Source organism: Phascolarctos cinereus, unplaced genomic scaffold (genome assembly GCF_003287225.1).
Source record: "Phascolarctos cinereus isolate Bilbo 61053 unplaced genomic scaffold, phaCin_HiC Scaffold_5;HRSCAF=322, whole genome shotgun sequence".
NCBI lineage: Eukaryota > Metazoa > Chordata > Mammalia > Diprotodontia > Phascolarctidae > Phascolarctos > Phascolarctos cinereus.
This window is the reverse complement of record NW_027555958.1, coordinates 57,311,870-57,332,089: the sequence shown is the minus strand read 5'-3', so window position 1 is coordinate 57,332,089 and position 20,220 is coordinate 57,311,870. Positions and strand designations below refer to the sequence as shown.

General features: G+C 37.4%; 1 long non-coding RNA gene across 1 annotated transcript; it reads left to right on the top strand.

Annotated features, from left to right (window-relative positions):
• The first annotated feature begins 202 nt into the window (after positions 1–202).
• Positions 203–13,750, top strand: LOC110218585 (uncharacterized). Its single transcript, XR_013486876.1, has 2 exons — positions 203–493; positions 13,636–13,750. It is a non-coding gene; the product is annotated as an uncharacterized LOC110218585 (long non-coding RNA).
• The last annotated feature ends 6,470 nt before the right edge of the window (positions 13,751–20,220 follow it).

The window sequence follows — 20,220 nt, the reverse complement described above, 5'->3', positions numbered from 1 at the left end:
ACTGGGCTTGCAACAGAAAATGCTTTTATATCTGAATGTTTTTAAATGTTTTTAAGATTGAATTCAATTCCGATATTTTTTTCTATTTCCGTAATTCCACCAATAACAAGATCCAGGATGGCAGCCAACAGGAAGTCAGTTCCTCTAGAACAGCCCTCTTTGGCAGAGGACTTTGACCAAGATAGAACTCGGAGAACAGGAAGTTCCTCTCGAGCAGCCTCTTGGGTAATGCAGTTTCCTCCAGCTTACAGCGAAGATGGCTCCCAAGAGGAAGTTCCTCTCGAAGAGCTTTCTGGGTAATGTAGTTCCATCGCGACAACAGCCAAGATGGCGGCCCCGCGGAGTTTCCCGTTAAGGGAACTCAAGCGTTACATTAACCTAGGTAAGGGAGGAGGAGCGCTTTTCGTTGAGAGAGACTTCGGGAAACCAGACATGGGGCTGAAGGACAAAAGCTGTAAAAGGCGTTGTGAATGAATAAGAGAGAGTCTATGAGGCGAGTATACGCAGGGCCAGATCTGAGGCCAGAGGCCCTGGGGTTGAAGGCCGACTGTGCCACCGTCTCCCCGTGTGACCTCGGGAAGGCCCCATAGCTTCTGCGACCTCCGTTTTCTCATAGGTATAAAGAGAGGTGGGGGAGGGGCGTCTAAATGATTGCTTGTGTTTCTCCTCCCTCTAAAGAGGGAGCCAGTTGCCTAGGATACCGGTGGCGGAAGTGGGCGGTGCCCTGATCACGTGTGCAGTGCTTGTTTCTGCTTGTCCCATCCTCCTAAGGGACCCATAACCGGAAGAGGGTGTGTCCTGCAAGCTGGATGGTACGGAAGGTCTTAGGAGGTCGTCTTACGAGGTTGTACCGGTTTCGATTCTTCATATATATATATATATATATATATATATATATATATATATATATATATATATCTGTATATGCTCTTTTTCGCTTGGAGAAACCCTCCAAGTTATTCTTAAAAACTTGAAAACAAAAACTGCGTTATAAGCGCATTGCAGCTCGGTTCTAGATGCTGATTTTGACATTTCTTGTGTGACCTTCATTTGATCTCCCAGAGCCGCAGTTTCCTCATCAGTAAAATGGAAGGCTTGCACCAGAGGGCCTCCATGGAGCCTAGTAAGGCCTAAATCTGGGATCCCACGAACTTCCATCCAAGACATTCTCAAGCCATCAGTCTATCATCTCAGTCTGTACTTTTTAGTGAATCCACTGCCCCTGGCTGTGGGCCCCTTCTGCCCCATGAAAACGATATGCAGAAGCACAGGAAAGTTACAAGTCAAGTGTCTGACACTTCTGTACCCTGCGGTGGGAGCTAGTTTGCCTGGTTGCAGTAGTTTGAGTTGTACAAAAAGCCTTGACCAGGTGATAGAAATGAATGGATCACTTTTTTTCAGCCAGAAATTTTGCCCTTTCTAAAATATCTTGAATAATTTTCCCCAACCTCTAGTAGGGTTGATTCAAAAATAAAATGAGGCAATGATTAGGCAATCTAGAGTAATGGATAGAGAGCAGGCCTTGAAGTCAAAAAGACCCAGGTTCAAATGCTGCCTTTGATTCATAATTGGCTGACAGGTTGTTTAATGTATCAGTGTCCCCAGAAACTCAGGGACTGTAAGTTGTGTATGAGGTGCCAACCTTCATTAGTAGAGGAAGCTTCCTTACCATTCAGCAGGCTTACGAAATCACATGTCTAGGTAATACCTCCAACTACAAAGATTAGGGAACACACTTGAAAAAGCAAAGTAGTATAAATATATTTTAGGCAACTAGTTGGTGCAGTGTAAAGAGAGCTGGCCCTGGAGTCAGGAAGACCTAAGTTCAAATTCAGCCAAGTCGCATAACCTTCATCTACCTCAGTTTTCTCATCTGTAAAATGAGGATAATAATAGCACCTACCTCCCAGGGTTGTTGTGGAGATAAAATAATTTGCTGTTTATAAAGTGCTTTACCAACTTTAAAGCATTATATAAATACTGGTTGTTATTATAGATATCTAAGAAATGAACATCTTCAGAGTAGCTTTTGGGATTTCACAGCTTTCTGGATTCCATTATCCAACATAGAAAAAGGCAATTTTGAGGTGTTTTTTTTCCTTTTTGAACCTTTAGCTAATACTATCAAGAATACTAATTTACTAACACACTGAGCAGGTAGGTGATGCAATGGATAGAGTGCCAGACCTGAAGTCAGGAATACTCATCTTTCTGAGTTCAAATCTGACCTCAGACACTTACTGGCTGTATGACCCTGGGCAAGTCAGTTAACCCTGTTTGCCTCAGTTTCCTCATCTATAAAATGAGCTGGAGAAGAAGTGACAAACCACTCCAGTTTCTTTTCCAAGAAAAAAGAATTGGCCATGAGTGAAACAACTGAACAACAACAGCAAACACACTGAGCATTACTCTCCTCTGTATTTCTGGTTAGTGAATTTGGCAGATTCACAGTAGAAGTGAAAACATACACCATTTCTTTCTAGCTGGAAAACATCTCCCATCCTAGACTACTGGGTAAGACCTTCTTGACTCCAGAAAACTGCCGTGGGAGGACTGGGTTCACTCACAGGTCAAATGCTCATCATTTCGCATTTGAAAAAATCAGAAGAACTTCATTTTTGGCTTTTTAATTGTGAGACCTTTTTCTCATATTAATAGCTGTGTGCTTTTGGGTTAATCATTTAACCTTTCCGACCCTCAGTTTTCTTATCTGTAAATCAGAGATAATCTTGGCCTTACATACCTCACTAGCCTGTTAGAATCAAATGAGCTAAGAGAAGTGTAAATCATTTGAAAACTATGATGTACTGTACAAAAATTAGTTGTTATTAATTTAGTTAATTTTGAAGAATGACCAGGGACTCTTGAGCACCAGAGAATGTAGGATATCTTGCCTATTCCCTCCTAGTGAAATAATTCTTTACTATTGATTCTATGTAAACCTTTATGTCTCCTCCCTTGTCTGCTCTCCAACTCTATATTCTGTATCAGCCGTAGGTAACTGAACTGAATGGAAATATATGCTTGGAGCCTGGCTTCCTAGTTCACATGGGCAATATGCACATCTGAGAAGAATGAAGCATAGTATTCAAGGCAGCTGAGTTTAGGAATCTATGTCCTTTGATCCCTAGTTCCTCTGAATGAGTTTCAGTTTGTTAAGATTCTTTCTAAAATGCCCCAACAACAGAATACAGCACTACAGATATGATCATACTAGGACAGAGTACAGTGGGACTATCACCTGGATACATCATACCTATGTTAATACAGCCCCATGTCACATTAAAGTTTTTGGTTCTTAATATCACATTGATACTGATTCACATTGGGTTTGAAGTCCATGAAAAACTTAAGGACTTTTCATGTTATCTATTGTCCAACTATGGTAATCATTGAGGGAAGCATACTGGTGGGGGCTTGTGAGCTATTAGAAAGACACCCCCAACTCCTCAGGTTCCTATCCCCTAGTTAATTTTTCAAATCCAAGTGTTCTACTTTATGTTTATCCTTATTAGAAGGAGAAAAGGACATTCAGAAGGATGAATTGGGTGAGTATTCAGGATTTCAGTTGATTGCTATCTGTCTTGACCTATGTCTCTATGCTAAAAAGTTTTTGCCTCATTTTTCTTAGTGCTGACGAAAACTCACAGAATGATATAATTTTAGAGTTGGAAGGGGCCTGATCTAGACCAAGGCATATCCAACAAGAATGACCACTATAGCATACCTAACAAGTGGTTTTCCATCCTCTGCTGAAAACCTTTAAAAAAAAATGTCACAACTTTTTCTCACAACTTCCTCAGGTAGCTGATTCCCCTTTTGAGTAGCTTTAATTCTTAGGAATTTTTTTCCTTACATAAAAGGCATATTTTGTTCCTTTGGAACTTCTAACAGTTGTTTGTGGTTCTTCTTCTGGAAACGAGACAGAATAAGTTACTTCTTTCATATGACAGCTCTTTATATACTTGAAGACAGATGTCATGTGCCTTTGTAAACCTTCTCCAGGCTAAACTTCCTATTTCCTTCAACCAGTCTTCACATGCAAAAGACTGAAGGCCCTTTACCACCCTGGTTACTATCCTCTCGATGCTCTACAGCTTTTCAGTGTCCTTCTGAAAGTGTGGTACCCAAAACTGAATACAATGCTCTTGATATCACCTTTATTTCTTGCCAGACTATACTCTGTACTTCTCTACCATGCACCAGAAACCTCTTCATCCTGGAAGATCACTCCAGCCTTGGAATTCACACCTTGGAAGTATACTGACCCTTGTGACCTCCATCTCCAATTGGATGACTCCTGTTAGAACCTGCTAGATGCAGATTAGCCATGTCTTCATTTCTTGTCATTGTGCATTCTAGACTTCTTTACCGTGCTCAAACCCTGGATACTTTTACTGCCCCTCCTCCTGTACACCACTTCTCAGCTTCCTTTTATGTGTTGTAGGCTTCTTGAGGGCAGGGGCTGTCCCTCTTTTTGCTTGTTTTTGTGTTCCCAGTGCTTAGCACATGCCCGACATATAGTAAATATTTAATAAATGTTCATTGAACTAGGTCAGAGTACAAAAAGGAACTATGACCTCCTTATTCTTAGGAGCTTTGCCTTCGTTAATACAATCCAAGATTGCATTAACTTTTTTGGTTACTACATTATACTGCTGACTCATATTGAGCTTTCAGTTCATAATAACCTGCTTTTAATATTCCCCCAGGTAGAGGCGGTTGGAAAAGGGCCCATACTATATGTTTACATTCATACCTTTCCCCTAGCACCAAGTGTATGTTTACTTTTGGTTCAGGTCCTGCCTCAGTTACTACCTGTGTGTTGGCAGCTGTTTGCTTCCATATTTAGCTCTTATGTCCCTTCTTCCTGTATGCTCAGCTCTGGTATCTTCTACCCAAATCCTTTTTCTCAAAGGAATTTTATATATGAGAAAATTGGGGCTGAGAGTAGTCAAATGACCCTCCCAGTAAGATACTAGTAAATATCTCAGATGAGATTTAAAACCAGACCTTCCTTATGTAGATAGGCTGAAGTGGTTGGGGATTAGAAAATAGAGTGTTGTAGCATGGAAAGGCAGTGATTTTTGCTTAGGCAGATGACAGTTCAGTGTCACCAAAATTAGTAAAGGAAGATTATCTATAGGCAAAAAATGGCATCATGAAAAAATATAGGACATGTTGTATATATACTGTACTGGTAGCTACAAAATGTGAAAAAAAAGATTAGGGAAAAGCATCTATCATTTCATGGAAATCTCTGGATGATCAGTTGGAAAATATGAACAAGAACGATATGGAACGAAGTAAAGAGAAGGATGGATTGTAATCTCTACCAATGGAGATAATATTCATGTGGATAAGATCAATAAAGTATTTTAAATATAATTTTCCATTCCTATCTATACCTGGTGGTGGTGGTTTTATGTTTCTAGCAGCACATGCCACTAAAGGTGTTTGGCTAAGGAGAACTAGCAAATTCCCTCTTGGCGGGCTCTTATGCTTGCATGGGTGCTACTTGTTGTCCCAGCCCTTCCTTTAAGACCGTGATAATCTCTTTCATCAATTCCCTTGACTCTTTTGGGGACTGGCTTCCCTTTAAACCTATACTGAATGAAATGATGGGAAAGAGGAAAACTTCCTGAAGTGACACCTCTTCTACCAAGCTGCTTGGTTTATATGTGTTGAGGGTGTTCCATATTAATTTGTTCTCAGCTTTGGGGAAAGTGCAAAATAGAAATTAATGAAATGTCTTTTGTTCATCTCTGGTTCTCAGCTGGAGTTGGTAGCACCCAGCAATCAGACAAAAGATCCATCTCTGTTTTGCTGGCAACTATATGAAATTTCCTAATCCTCTTTCCTATACACTTATCATCCACCTTCTTGGATGCTCTACAGGGGCATACATAAACTATACTGAAAATCTAGAGAAACCAGTTTCTCTTAAAAGTCAAAACAAAACAAGCTCTTAGAAACAAGGAAATGGGACCACTGTAACAGTCAGAAAAGGAGAGGATCATCAGTTCTGTCCTCAACAACTGGACAGAGATGGCTACAGGCATTCTGCATTTGCTCCACATGGCTTCTTTATAGTTCAACTACAATCTTTTTTTTCTTTTATCTTTTCTCTTTTGACATTGTACTGAAGGTCTTTTGCTAAAACTCCTCTCAGAAAGCAGGATTCAGATGTTACTTTGTCTCCTGTGTAAAGTCTGTATACAAACTTACGTGCTGGGGTACATATCTACTATGCAGGCTTTCATTGCCATTCGTTTATGGGCTAAAACTTCCTCACCTGGCTATATGAAAGAAGGTAAATATCAATTGAAACTTTTATTCTAAAGTCAATTTTCTAATTACCAAATTCAGAAGACCAATAAATTAGTAATTTTAATGTATGCTTCTTCAAGAGCCATTCCCCAATCGCTAAATAGTCAAAGGATATGAAAAGTTCTCAAAAGAATTAAAAACTATTAACAACTATGTAAGTGATTTCTCTAAATCACTAATAATAAGGCATGCATACAAAAAGAATTCTAAAGATTTACCTCACATCCAGAAAACTGACAAAGATAAAAGATAGAAATAGTAAGTGTTGGGGCAGGTCTTGTCAATATAGTGACACAGTGGCTCCCCGATACCTCCAGGATCAAATATAAAATCATCCATTTGGCTTTTGAAGTCCACCAGAAACTGCACCTTTTCTACCCTTCTAATCTTCTTACATCTTACATCTCCATGTACTCCACGATATAGTGACATTAGTCCTCTTGCTGTTCATCACACAAGATCCAACATCTCTGCATGCATTTTCACTTGCTGTCCCCCATGCCTGGAATTCTTCCCCTCCTCTATGTCTCCTGGTTTCCTTGGTCTCAAGTCTCAGATAAAAGCTTGCCTTGTACACGGAACCTTTCCTGATCTCCCTTCATGCTAGTGCTTTCCCTGTGTGTGATTATCTCCAGCTTATTTTGTTTGTATGTAGTTGTTTGGATATTGTCTCCCCCATTAGGGTATGAGCTCTTTGAAAGAGCTTTTGCCTTTATATCCCCAGAACTTAACTCAGTGCCTAGCACATAGTAGGTGCTTAATAAATGCTTGTTGACTCGTTGATGGAGCTGTGAATTGGTGCAACTATTCTGGATAGCAGCTTGAGATTTTGCTTTTAAAAGAGTGATTAAAATCTACATATATTTTCAGCCAAAGATCCCTACTAGGCATATATTCCCAAGGAGATCTAAGACAGAAAAAAAAAAAGTTCCATATATATACTAAAGTATTCACTACAGCACTTTTTGTGACTCTCCCAATAGAATGTAAGGACCTTAAGAGTAAATGTTATCTCATTTTTGTATTTGTCTAGCATTCACCATAGTTTCTGGCACATGGGAGGCACTTAATAATTATTGATTGATAGATTGATTAAACAAGTAAAGCAAATCGAGGAATTGGGGGATGTCAATGGGCAATCACAACTTCACAAATTATGTCAGCTGCGTGGTGGTGGAAAGAGGATGGCCTTTGTCCTTGACACATTCAGGGTTTCCTGTATGCTCTTCGTCCACTATTTCTGGAAAATATGACAGCTCAAAAAGACAAGACCAAGGGACTTCTTAACAGTCCTTAACAAGGAATAACTAAACAACTTGTGATAACATGAATGTAATGGTGTATTGCTGTGCCCCAACAATGAATATGAAGAATTCATTGAAACATAAAAATAGACTTACATGAACAAATACATAATGAAATAAACCGAACCAGGAGACCAATCTACCCAATGATTACAATAATGTAAACATAAATTATAATAAAACTAAATGTCATTTCATTATTGAGACCAAACTTGACCCCTGAAAAGGACTAAGAAAATATATTTCCATCCCTTCACTGCAGAGGTGTGGAACCATGGGTGTGGAATATCATATATGTTGCCAGATACAGTTGATTGGTTTGCTGAACAGCTTGTTTGTTTGTTTTTTTCCCTTCATTTTTTAAATCTTGGTTATGAGGGAAGGTTTATTGTAGGGGAAAGGAAGGGATTATACACATACACACATTTACATATGTGTATATGTGTATATATATTCCAGAAATAAATGCTATGTAAAAACAAAATATTATTAAAAATAGATGCAATTAATTTTTTAAATGTTTGGTTTTCTCAATTCAGACCTAGTAGAATTTCTCCTGCTCACAGAAAGTATCAGTAGTTATCTACTTCCTCTTATACACAAAGTTACTTCTCCAAACTAAATTAATCTCAGATATTTCTGTACAAACCTGACTCACTAGGTACATGTTCTCATACACACATACACATTTATACACCCACGTACACAAATTTAACAGTGAACCATAAATTTTTTACAGTGGTCAGTTGCCTAAGGGAAGCTACCAGATGCCCTAAACAAACATAAACTTATACTTCTCCATTTAAGATAAATTAGTATTTAGCCAGTTTTTTCAGTATTGATGTCTGTCTCTCAGTACAAAGTATAAAGTAGTATAAAGTATACTCTATAAAGTAGAATTGACAAATGCTTAGAAAGCTGCCATTCCCTCTTCTCTCCCCACTCCCCAAAGGTTTAAAACTTTGAAAAATGTCTCCTTTCCTAGTGAGTGGTCTTGGGACACCCTTACCTGCTGGCAAAGTTTAAAATCTTGCAATCTAGATACATACATATCCAGGTCATTTAAGGTTATTACAGGAGGTAAATGTGGCATTACAGTTACTGAGACTTTTGGTAAGATGGCATTTGTGGTAAAATAGAAGGGAATTATTTGTTCACTCATCATTCTCGACCTCTTTGTTGCATGTGACACTGCTGACCGGCGGCTCCTACTGGATACTTTGTCTTCTATGAGTTTTCATAACACTGCTCTCTTCTGGTTAGCTTCCTATCTGACTACCCCTCAATTTCCTTTGCTAACTTATACTAAATAGCATGCCTCCTAACTGCAGGTGGTCTCCAAGTCTCTGTCTTGGGCCACCTTCTCTGTGTTTTCTTTTTTGGTGACCTCATCAGCTTCCATGGTTTAATTATCCTATCTGTGCAGATGATACACAGATCAACATATCCAGCTCTAGTCTTTCTCCTGAACTTCAATTCTGCATCACCCATGCCTAGAATGAACTCCCTCTTTTCTTCAGCCATATAAAGTCTTTTTCTTCCTTCAAGACAGAGCTCAAGCTTCTACATGAAGCCTTTCCTGATACCCCAAATACTAAGGCCTCCTGTCTTTAACTACCTTGCATTTGTTTTCTTTATACTTATGTACTTGCCCCTTCTCTCCCCTGCCACACATATTAGAATGTAAGCTCCTTGAAAGCAAGAATTGTTTCTTTATATTTGTATTCCCCGGGTTTAACACAGTGTCTACCATATAGCAGGTACACAATAAACAGTATTGATTTATTGACTGATTTGACTAGCTCTTTACCTCTCTGATAAATTCATTGCTTAGAAAGTAAAAGAATTGACAAAGATTTTGGAATTTATTCTGAACAACAAAGAATAACGATTTGAAGTAGAAGTGAGATTAGCACAGTATAGTAGATGTGCCTTACACAATAAAGGGATATAATGAGTGTTTCTTGAATAGAAGAACCTTAATAAAAAGTTATACATGTTCTTGGAATTCACAAGGGAAGGGAAGGGAATGCTATCAAAAGTGAGAATGCATATTAGACCTTAAGAAAGGCATATTTAGAGGAATCTAGCCAAGATGGTAGGGTAGTAGGAAGTAGTATATCTGAACTCTTCCACACAAAAATCTGGAAAACTCATTAGACCTGGTTCTGATCAGAAAATTCAAGAAAAAGTGACAGTGAGTTATTTTCCAGCTCAGGTCAAAATAGGGAGACACAGATCTATGGATACTGGGGGTGTAGTCTACCCAGGAGTGTCTATCATATGGAACTTTCCATTGTGGGGACAGAATAGTATAAAACCAAGTAGCAGCTGTGTGGTTCTAACTCTGGGAGTAGAGCAGAGTCTCAGAGGAAGATCTCAGTCCAGTATGAAGCATATAGCAAAATAATCTGGGCAGGAAGCCCAAACCAAAAGAGAGCCTGCAGTTCTCTCACTTTGAACCTTCAGAGTTTTCCAGCTGACTAACAGTGACTAACTTCAGCAATAGTATAATGGAGCTCAAATCAGTAGCAAACATATAGTTTGTATTGCTCAGATCAAAACGCAAGTCAGGAACTTGTAGAACTGAGACAAGGAGGATAATACTTAGATTTTGCCCAGGATTGGACTGCTTGGGGCATGCTAAAAACATGAAGTTTGCAGCCTGAGCGACATGTCCTTGAGATCTTAAAATAAGACAACACTCAATACACTTAGAAAGCAACCACAAAACCCAAAAGGACACATCCCTTTTCCCTAGAAGTGTACAAAGCCTGCCGCTAAAAAAAAAAAAAAAAAAAAAAAAAAAGGTCTAAAGTCAGGAAGGAAATAAATGAGCCAACAAAAAAGAATCCCTCTGTGTAGAGCTATTATGATAACAGAAAACTGAAGGCAGAAACCCAGAAATAAAGGATGATTGCAAAGCACCTACAAGCAAAACCACAAAGAAAAAAACACAGAGTTGGACATAAGTTCAATTAGAATCCCTGGAAGAGGCAAAGTAAGAGTTTAAAAAGAGCTGAAAGGATTTTATGAATAAAATGAGTACAATAGAAGAAGTAATTGGAAAAGAAATTAGCATGTTAGGGGAAAATGGAAAGGAGATGGGAGCTATGGAAGAAGAATTGGAAACAGAATGAACACCTTTGCACGAGAGGTTTAAAACCTTTCCTAAGCAACAGACTCCTTGAAAATTAGAATGACCAAATAGATGTTAATGACCTTATGAAACAACTAGAAATATTAAAACAAGGTCAAAAGATTACACAATTAGAACATGTAACGGTATCAAAAACACATGCCCTAGAAAATTGATCAAGGATGTATATTTTAAAAATCATTTGACTATCTGGGGAAAAAGAAAAGATCCTAGACAATATACTTCAAGAAATCACAAAAGAAAATTGCCCAGATATCTTAGAATCAGAGAGCAAAGTGGAAATAGGAATAATTTACCAGTCACCTCCTGAAAATAACACCCAAATGAAAACTTCCAGGAATTTTATAGTCAAAATCCAGAGCTCCCAAATCAAAGAATAAATACTGCAAATGAAAGAAAAAATTCAAATGTTGAGGAGCCGCAGTCCAAATCACATAAGATTTAGCAGCCAATACTTTAGAGAACTGAAAAGCTTGGAATTTGGTGGTCCAGAAGGCAAAATATATAGGCTTACAACCAAAACCAGCTTACTCAATAACAATGAATATCATCCCATAGAGGGCAAAATGGACCTTTGATGAAATAGAGGACTTGAGACATTCCTGTTGAAAAGGCAAGAGCTATATAGAACTTTGGAATATAAACACAAAAGTCAAGAGAAACATAAAAAGGTAAATATGAGAAGCAATCATAAGGGACTAAAAAATGAACTGTTTTCGTTTTAATATGGGGAGGTGATACATGTGTCCCCTCAAAATTCTATCATCCTTAGAGGTCATAGAAGTGTCTGGTAAGACAAGAGGGCCTGGGAGTGGTTTTCTTATTTTTAAGGATCTTAAAGAAAGGAAAAGGCGGGGGAGGGGAGGAAGTAATACACTAGGGGAAGGAAAGGAAAAGGGAGGATGGAGGAAATTATTTTATATAATCAGGGTGTTCAAGTAGGAAACTGTATAAACAGGGAGAAAGGGGGGAGGGGATCAAGCAACACTTGAACATAACTTCCATCTAATTTGGTCAAAAGAGGAAAGAACATACACACACACAGTTGCATGCATTTCACTCAAGTGGGAAATGGGAAGGAGAGAAGGGAACAAAAGGGAGGGTAATTTAAGGGAAGGATTAATCCTAAACAAAATATATGCTAACTATGGAGAGTATATCAGAATGAAGGGCTTAAGAGAGAAGAAAGAATGAAAGGATAAGAACTTGTGGACAGACTGGACAGGAAAGAAAAGAGGATTAAAGGAGAAGCAGATTGCATCATACCTAGAGTGCTAGTGCTAGACACACTCCTTTCCACTCTCTTCTTCAATATAAAGGGGTTGGGTGAGTAGAAACTCTGTTCAACACAATGACAATCATGATTCAGAAGATTCATGATGAAACATGATAACTCGTTTCCTCACTAAGAAGTGATAGATTCAGGATGTAGATAGATAGATATAGATATAATGTAACATAGCCAATGCAGGAATTTATTTTGCTTTAATATTCATATTTGTTACAAGGGTTTTGTTTTACTTTTTCTGGGGTTGGGGGAGATTTGAGGGACAGAAGGTTGATTTTTGTTCATTAAAAATAATTTTTGAAAAGTGTGGGTTGAATACAGTTAAGAATAAGAAGAAATAGTAAAGTGGGGAAAAATCTTCACAAGTTTCTCTGACAACAGTCTCATTTCCAAGCTATATAAAGAACTTATTCAAATTTTAAGACTAAGAACCATTTCTCAATTAATGTCAAAGGATGTGAAGAGGCAGTTTTCAAAGAAAGAAATCCAAGTTGTCAATAGCCACATGAAAAAAATGCTCCAAATCACTAGCAATTCAAGAAATGCAAATTAAAGCAACTCTAAGATTCTACCCCACATTCCTCAGATTGGCAAGGTTATCCAAAAGAGAAAATGACAAATGTGAAAGAGATTGTAGGAAAGCAAGCAAGCACATTAATACCTTCTTGGTGAATTTGTGAATTGGTCCAGCCATTCTGGGAGGCAATTTAGAACTATGTACCCAAAGTTACTAAATTGTACATATCATTTGGTACAGTGATACCATTACTAGGCTTAGATCACACACACACACACACACACACACACACACATACACACACACACACAGATCAAAGAAAACAGCTCTTTTTGTAGTGCCAAAGAATTGTAAACTAAGGGGGTGTTTATCAATTTGGGAATATCTTCATTGTATTATATGAATGTAGTAGAAGTCATCATGCCATAAGAAATACAAAAAGAATGGTTTCAGAAAAACCTGGGAAGACTTATGTGAACTGAGGCAGAGTGAAGTGAGCAGAACCAAGAGAACAATTTATACAATGACAGCAACTGTAAAAGACTTGAAACTTCTGATCAATTCAATGACCAGTCATGATTCCAGTAGTCTGAAAATGATGAATGCTACACATATCCTGACAGAGAGATAATGAACTCAAGGAGCAGTATGAGACATATTTTACATGGCCAGTGTGAGAATTCATTTTGCTTGACTGTGTATATTTCTTATAAGACTTTTTCTTTTTTTCAATGAGGGTGAAGAGAGAAAATAAATGCATGTTAATTAAAAAGATAAAGTCTTTTAAAAAAGTAAGTATATTTAGAAACAGTAAGCTTTTTTAACATAAAGAATATAAATTATGAGGCTCCAGCTAGTAATACTAAAAATCAAAATATATCTGATAATACTTCCTCATTTCTGCCTGTTTGAAAACTTTACTCACTTCAAAGGTCAGCCCAAGTTTAACTTCCTATAAAAGTATTTTTCTGATTTGTGCAGTTATTAGAGCTCTTCCCTCCTCCTCTCTCACCCAAAATTACTTTATATTCTCCAGGGGAGCTACAAGCAAGAATGACAGAAGGACTGAAGAACTCACAGCATATATGGAGACCAGAAGAATTTCTTAGTGACTTACAAAATATTCAATTAAAACATCATTTCTGCCATGACCAAGTAACTACTATCCTACTATCTATATTCAAAGTACAGATTAGAGTCCTTTTTAGAAGAAAATGTAAAGGGGATCAAGAAGTACTTCTATACTCTGCAAATTATGAAGGAGAATGAAGGATCTCTTTGAAAAACAGAAGAAAGTAATTAATGGAACAGAGGAAATGCACAATAACAGAAAGAAATGAGCACAGTAACCCAACCCAGATATTTAAGTAAGAACTCAATATTTAACAAACTGCTGGGAAAACTAGAAAGTAATCTGGCAGAAACTAGGCATAGACCAACATCTCACACATTATACCAAAATAAGCTCAAAATGGGTATGTGATTCAGACATAAAGAGTGATATTATAAGCAAATAAGAACATTATCTCCTATGGATAGGAGAAGAGATCACATCCAAACAAGAGATAGAGAGGTTCATAGGAGGTAAAATGGATAGTTAGCATTCCATAAAATTTAAAAAGCTTTTGCAAAACAAAACCAATAGAAATTAGAAGATAAGCAGGAAACTTGGAGAAAAAGTCTTGGCAGTAAGTTTCTATGATAAAATCCTATTTCTCAAATATGTAGGGAACTGTGAAAATTTGTAAGAATAAAAGCCATTCCCCAATAAACAAATGACCAAGGTGTATGCATAGGCAGTTTTCAGAGGAAGAAATCAAAGCTGTCAGTAATCATGAAAAAACGCTCTATATCACAAAATTGGAGAAATTAAAATCAAAATAATTCAGATGCACCACCTCACATTTATCAGATTGGCTAAGATAATAGAAAAGGAAAATGATAAATGATGGAGGTGATATGGGAAAATAGGTACTTTTGGTGGAGCCATGATCTAGTCCAACCATTCTATAGAGCAATTTGGAACTATGCTCAAAAAGCTATTAAACTTGCATCATGCCCTTTGACCCAGCCATACCACTAATAGGTCTATACTCCCAAAAGGATCAAAGAAAAAGGAAATGGATCCATATGTATGATAATATTTATAGCAGCTATTTCTGTGGTGGCAAAGAATTAGAAACTGAGGGGATTCCCACTAATTAGAGAAGACTTATGTGAACTGATGCAAAGTGAAGTTAGCAGAATCACGTCAATAATTGACACAGTAGCAGAATGTAAAGATAATCAACTGTCAAAGACTTACTCTGATCAACACAGTGACCCACCACAATTCCAAAGGGCTAATGATGAAAAATGTTATCCCCCTACAGATAGAAAACTGATGGACTCAGCATGAGGATTGAAGCATTTTTTTTCTCTCTTTGTTTTCTTTTTCCCTGGAACATGGCTAATCCAGTAATTTGTTTTTCATGACTTCATATTAGTAATAGGTTTTCTATTTCTTACTTTCTCAGTGGGTAGGGAAAGGGGTTAGGGGAAGGAGAGAATTTACAACTGAAAATAAAATTGAAAAAAGAAAAATGAAAGAAGGATTCACATGTGAACTCAAATGGATTTGTAATCTCATTGATTTGAGAGTCCCCTCCAATGATGCAGGTCAAAATATATTCATGACCACCTATTTGTTTGACACATCCATATTCTCCCAAAAGTTTACTCCAGGGAGTACACCCAACACGCCAGAGACGTCCTTGATCTTTCCCATCATTTGGAAGGTACAAGTATAGCCATTCTGCCATCTACCTGTCATTCTTTAACATTACCAAGCGTGCAGTCCATCTCTCTTTACTATCATACAATTCCTTGATGACATTTTTCAGTCGTGCTCTTGCTCAAAATATCTCATTAGTTACATATTGTTGCCTGATCATATCTTCCATGCACATCTCCATTTTCTCTATAAGATGTTTATCATTAGGTCTTTGGAAGCAGTAATGTTCCACGTTGCACTGCCATGTAACAATACTGGCAAAATGTTAGATGAGCCTTTGCTCTCATTGGAAGCTCAGAGTCAGTAAAATATCTTTGCAGTTTCCTAAAAGCAATTCAGTTTGCTTTCCCCCCACCATGTATGACTCTGGACTAAACTCATTGTCCATTTGTATTGTCTGTTTCAGATACATAAAGATGGAAAAGATATACAGTAAATTCATATTGAAATCTGGGCAATATGGAAGTGTATATGCTAGATTGCACCCAGTAACTGTGTGAATATAAAAATAGAGCAAAAATAAAGACAGACTTAAATAATTTGAGAAACATTAACTACTCATGGGTGGGTTGAAGCAATATAATAAAAATAATATCTAAATTAATTTACTAATTTAGTGTTGTACCAAACTACCAAAGAATTATTTTATTTAGACAAAAAAAACCCAAAAAATTCATGTGGGGGAAAAAAGGTGGAAAATATCAGGACTAATAATGAAAAAAGCGGGAAGAAAAGAAAGGAGTCTATCAGTATGAGATTTCAAATTGCACTCAAAAGTAGTAATCATAAAAATAATTTGGTATTGGTTAAAAAAAAGAAAGCTTGATCAGTGGAACAAATTAGGTACATAACATATAGATGAAAACAAACACAATAGCAAATTATTTGATAAACTTGAAGGCTCTAGTTACTGGAGGAAGAACTCACTATTTGACAAAAACTCCAAAAATTTGGTATGGATCAGTAACTCATACCAAATATTAAGATAAGCTCCAACTAGATTCATGATCTAGATATAAAAGGTCATATCATTAACAAATTAGAGGAGCAAGAAAGAAATTTCCTTCTAGATCTATGAATAGAGGAAAAGTTCATGGCCAGTCATAGAGGAGTCACAAAATATCAGGGATAATTTTGGTTAAATTTTAAAAGGTTTGCACAAATCATAGTTTAAATTAGAAAGGAGACAGGTAAATGTGAAAAAATCTTTGCAGCAAATTTCTCTGATAAAATCTCACGTCCAAGATAAATAAAGAACAGATTCAAATTTAGAAAGCTAAAAGCCATTCTTTAAGAGATAAATGGCCAAAGGATCTGAATAGCCCAGTTTCCCAAGCAAGAAATCCAACTTATCAATAATCATATGAAAAAAATGTTCTGAATAATGATTAGAGAAAAGCAAATTACAGTAACTTTGAAAGTTCACCTCACACCCATCAGATTAGCAAAGATGACAAAAGAGGAAAATGACAAGAGTGGGAGGGGTTGTGAGAAAATGGACACACTAGTAGTGGAGTTGAGAATTGGTCCAGCCATCCTGGGAAACAATTTGAAACGATGTCCCACCAAATTACTAAATAGTATATACTGTTTGATCCAACTATACTACTGCTGGTCTACATACCAAAGACATCAAAGAAGAGGAAAAAGAACAACAAATAGTTGTAGCTGCCAAAATTATAAACTAAGTGGCTGTCTATATATTGGAGAATGACTAAACAAATTATGGCATATGAATATAATAGACTATTACTGTGCCACAAGAAATGATGAAATATATAGTTTCAGAGAAGACTAGGAAGAACACTTTGAACTGAAGTAGAGAGAGGAAAGCAGGACTAGGACAATTTATACAATGACAACAGCATCATATGGGGAAAACATGAACAATATATTTACAGGATAATTTGGAAGTAGTCTTAGAGGGAAGGTACCAAGGTTAAGTAAGACTGGAAAAGGCTTCTTGCAGAAGATGGGGCTCAGACTTAAATGAAGCCAGGGAAGCTAGAAGGAGAAAAGAATGGAAAGCATTTCAAATATGGGTGGACAGACAGTGAAAAATCAAGGAGTTGGGAAGTGGGAGTATTATGTTTTAGAAATAGTAAGCAGGTCAGCATCACTGGAGAGAAGTGAGGTGTAAGAAGACTGGGAAGGTAGGAAGCAACCAGTTAGCAAGGGTTTTAAAAGCCAGACAGGATTTGACATTTGATCTTAAGAGAGCCGTGGGAGTTTGTTGGATAGAAAAGTGTTAAGATCTGACCTTCATTTCAGAGAGGTCACATAATGATAAAAGAGAGAAGTTGGGGAGGTAGAAATGAAGGACTTGACAACTGATTGGATATGGGGTGGAGGGGGAAGTGATGTGAGGAGTCAAAGGTTGTAAGCCTGGGTGACTTAGAGGATGGTGGTACCCTGACCTCACTTCTTTTATTAGAGAACTGAAGAGGAGAGAAAGATAACAAGTTTAGTTTTGTGACATGTTGATCATTCTTTTTATTGCTTCTGGTTTTGTTGTGTCTACCTTGCTTATTTGCTATATTTTGTTGATTTCATTTTTCTGCCCTCTTCTTTTTAATCTGGCTGGCTAAAATTTTATCAATTGTATTAGCCTTTTCAGAGATCCAGCTTTCAGTTTTACTATTTCTATATTTTTTTTGTTTCTAGTTTATCTATTTCTCCTCCAATTTCCCTTTCTCTTTTGTGCTTTTTTTTTTTAAAAAAAAAGGTTTATTTGTTGTTTCTGATTTCTGATCCTCTCTTCTATTTTGTCAGTATGTGTTTTCAGGAATATAATTTTCTCCCTGAGGACTTCTTTAGGTGCATCCCAGAAATTCTGGCATGTAGTTTCATTGCTATCATTGTCTTTTCATATTAATTATTTCTATGATTTGTTCTTATAACCATTTCTTATTTAAAGACTTTATTATTCAGTCTCCATTTGGGTCCTTATTGTTAGTTTGTTTGGACTCCCTGAACTGATTAATTACTATTTTCATTGTGTTATGGTCCATAAAGGACCTGCCAATATTCTCTTAATTGCCAGATCTTCTTGTCCTCTCTGCAGCTTCTGACACTTTCGATCCCATTCTCCTTCTGGATACTCTCTCCTCACTAGGTTATTTTGTGACACTACTCTCTCCTAGTTCTTCTGTCTATCTGACCACTCCTCACCCCTCTCCAATATCCTTTGTTGGCTCTTCATCCATATTATAATCCCTATCCCTAGAGCTAGTTAGGGTGAATTCCATTTCTGCTGGCTCTATTGTTTTGCTTTGTTTTCTACAAAGGTCTTTCCAGATTTCTTTGTCTAGATTTGATGCACTGTTTGCCTAAGCCCACCATGGTGGGTATCCAGACATTGCTGTTGATGGATTGAGTTTACTCCTGGGAAATTTGTCCTGTAGTTAGAGAAGGGTTGCTTTTCTCATATTTAATTGAAAGTTAAACCCTCAGCATTCCAATGATTATGTTCATTATGGTTACGAAGATTATAGCTTCTGTTTCTGTTTCTGGAGAAGGGGGCTACCAAATTCTTGACTGGCCCCAAACTGGCCTTTCAGAGAAGCCAAGAGTTCCCTAAAAGGGAATCATTAACAAAGGTATTCAATGTACAATTTGAATTAAGTGTGGGACAGGTCATTTATTTCTATGAACAAAAACAGGATTGCTAAGCATAAAAGAAGCACAGAGCTGATTAACACAATGACTAAAACAGAATTCAGTCACTTAACATAGAATCAATCTGTCCATATAAATATGGTTACAATCATCTGGGAGGCTCAGATTTAATCCTAATCAGGACAATAGAAATTCTATATTCTGCTAACATGCATTTTTTATTTTACTTACACACTGTACTGTCTAACCACTCCTACTACTTGTTTGGGCCAGTTGGGGGCCAGAGCTTATACTGGCCACCACCCTCTCGGGGAGACACTTTCTTGTTGTCAGCCTTGGCTACTCTGGGGACTCAGAACTAACAGGTTCACAAGAACTGACTGGATGAACCATAATTTTGCTTTGGAAGGAGACCTTAGCTTTAATCTGGTCTAGTCCACTCATTTTGCAGGTGGGGAAACTGGGGACCCAGAGAGATTTACTTGCACAAGATCATGCAGCTAACAAGTAGCAAAGTCAGAATTTCAACCCAGGTAATCTACAAATCTGTTAGTCTTGAACGTAGGACAAAGGTCACCAACTTAACCTCACACTTCCAGTGCAGTTGAGTAATGTTTCAGAGCTGCTGACAGCATCTGGTTGTGTCATCTACTCAGCTGACATTTAAGCCTGACAAAGTGCTTCATGTACATATAATTTCATTTGGTCCTCAAAATAACCCTGTGACTAATGCAGGATATTTAGCAAAGAGCAGACTCAGAAGAGACACTGGGGCTGCTTTTAAGTATCTGAATGCATGTGGAAGAGGAATTAGATTGGGCATATTTTGTTCTAGAAGAACAAGGAGCAACAGGTGGAAGTTACAAGAAGAATGATTTAGGCTTAATGTCAGGAAGAAACTTCCTAACCATTACACGTATAAAAAATGAAATGGAATAATTTGAGAGGTGGCAAGTATTGCTTCATTAGACGTCTTCAAGTGAAGTCCGGATGATCACTTGTCATCAATGTTATGGGAGGGATTCTTTGGGGTGTGGGTTGGACTAGATGGTTGCCAAAGTCCTTTCCAACTCTAAAATCCATGATTCTAGGTATTGTTATCCTTTTTTCACAGATGAGGAAACTGAGTCACAGAGAAGCTAAATCTATTTTTTTTTTGTGGTCCCACAACTACTAAACATCAAAATTAAGATTCAGGCTTAGATCTCTTCTGATTCCAAGTCCAATTAT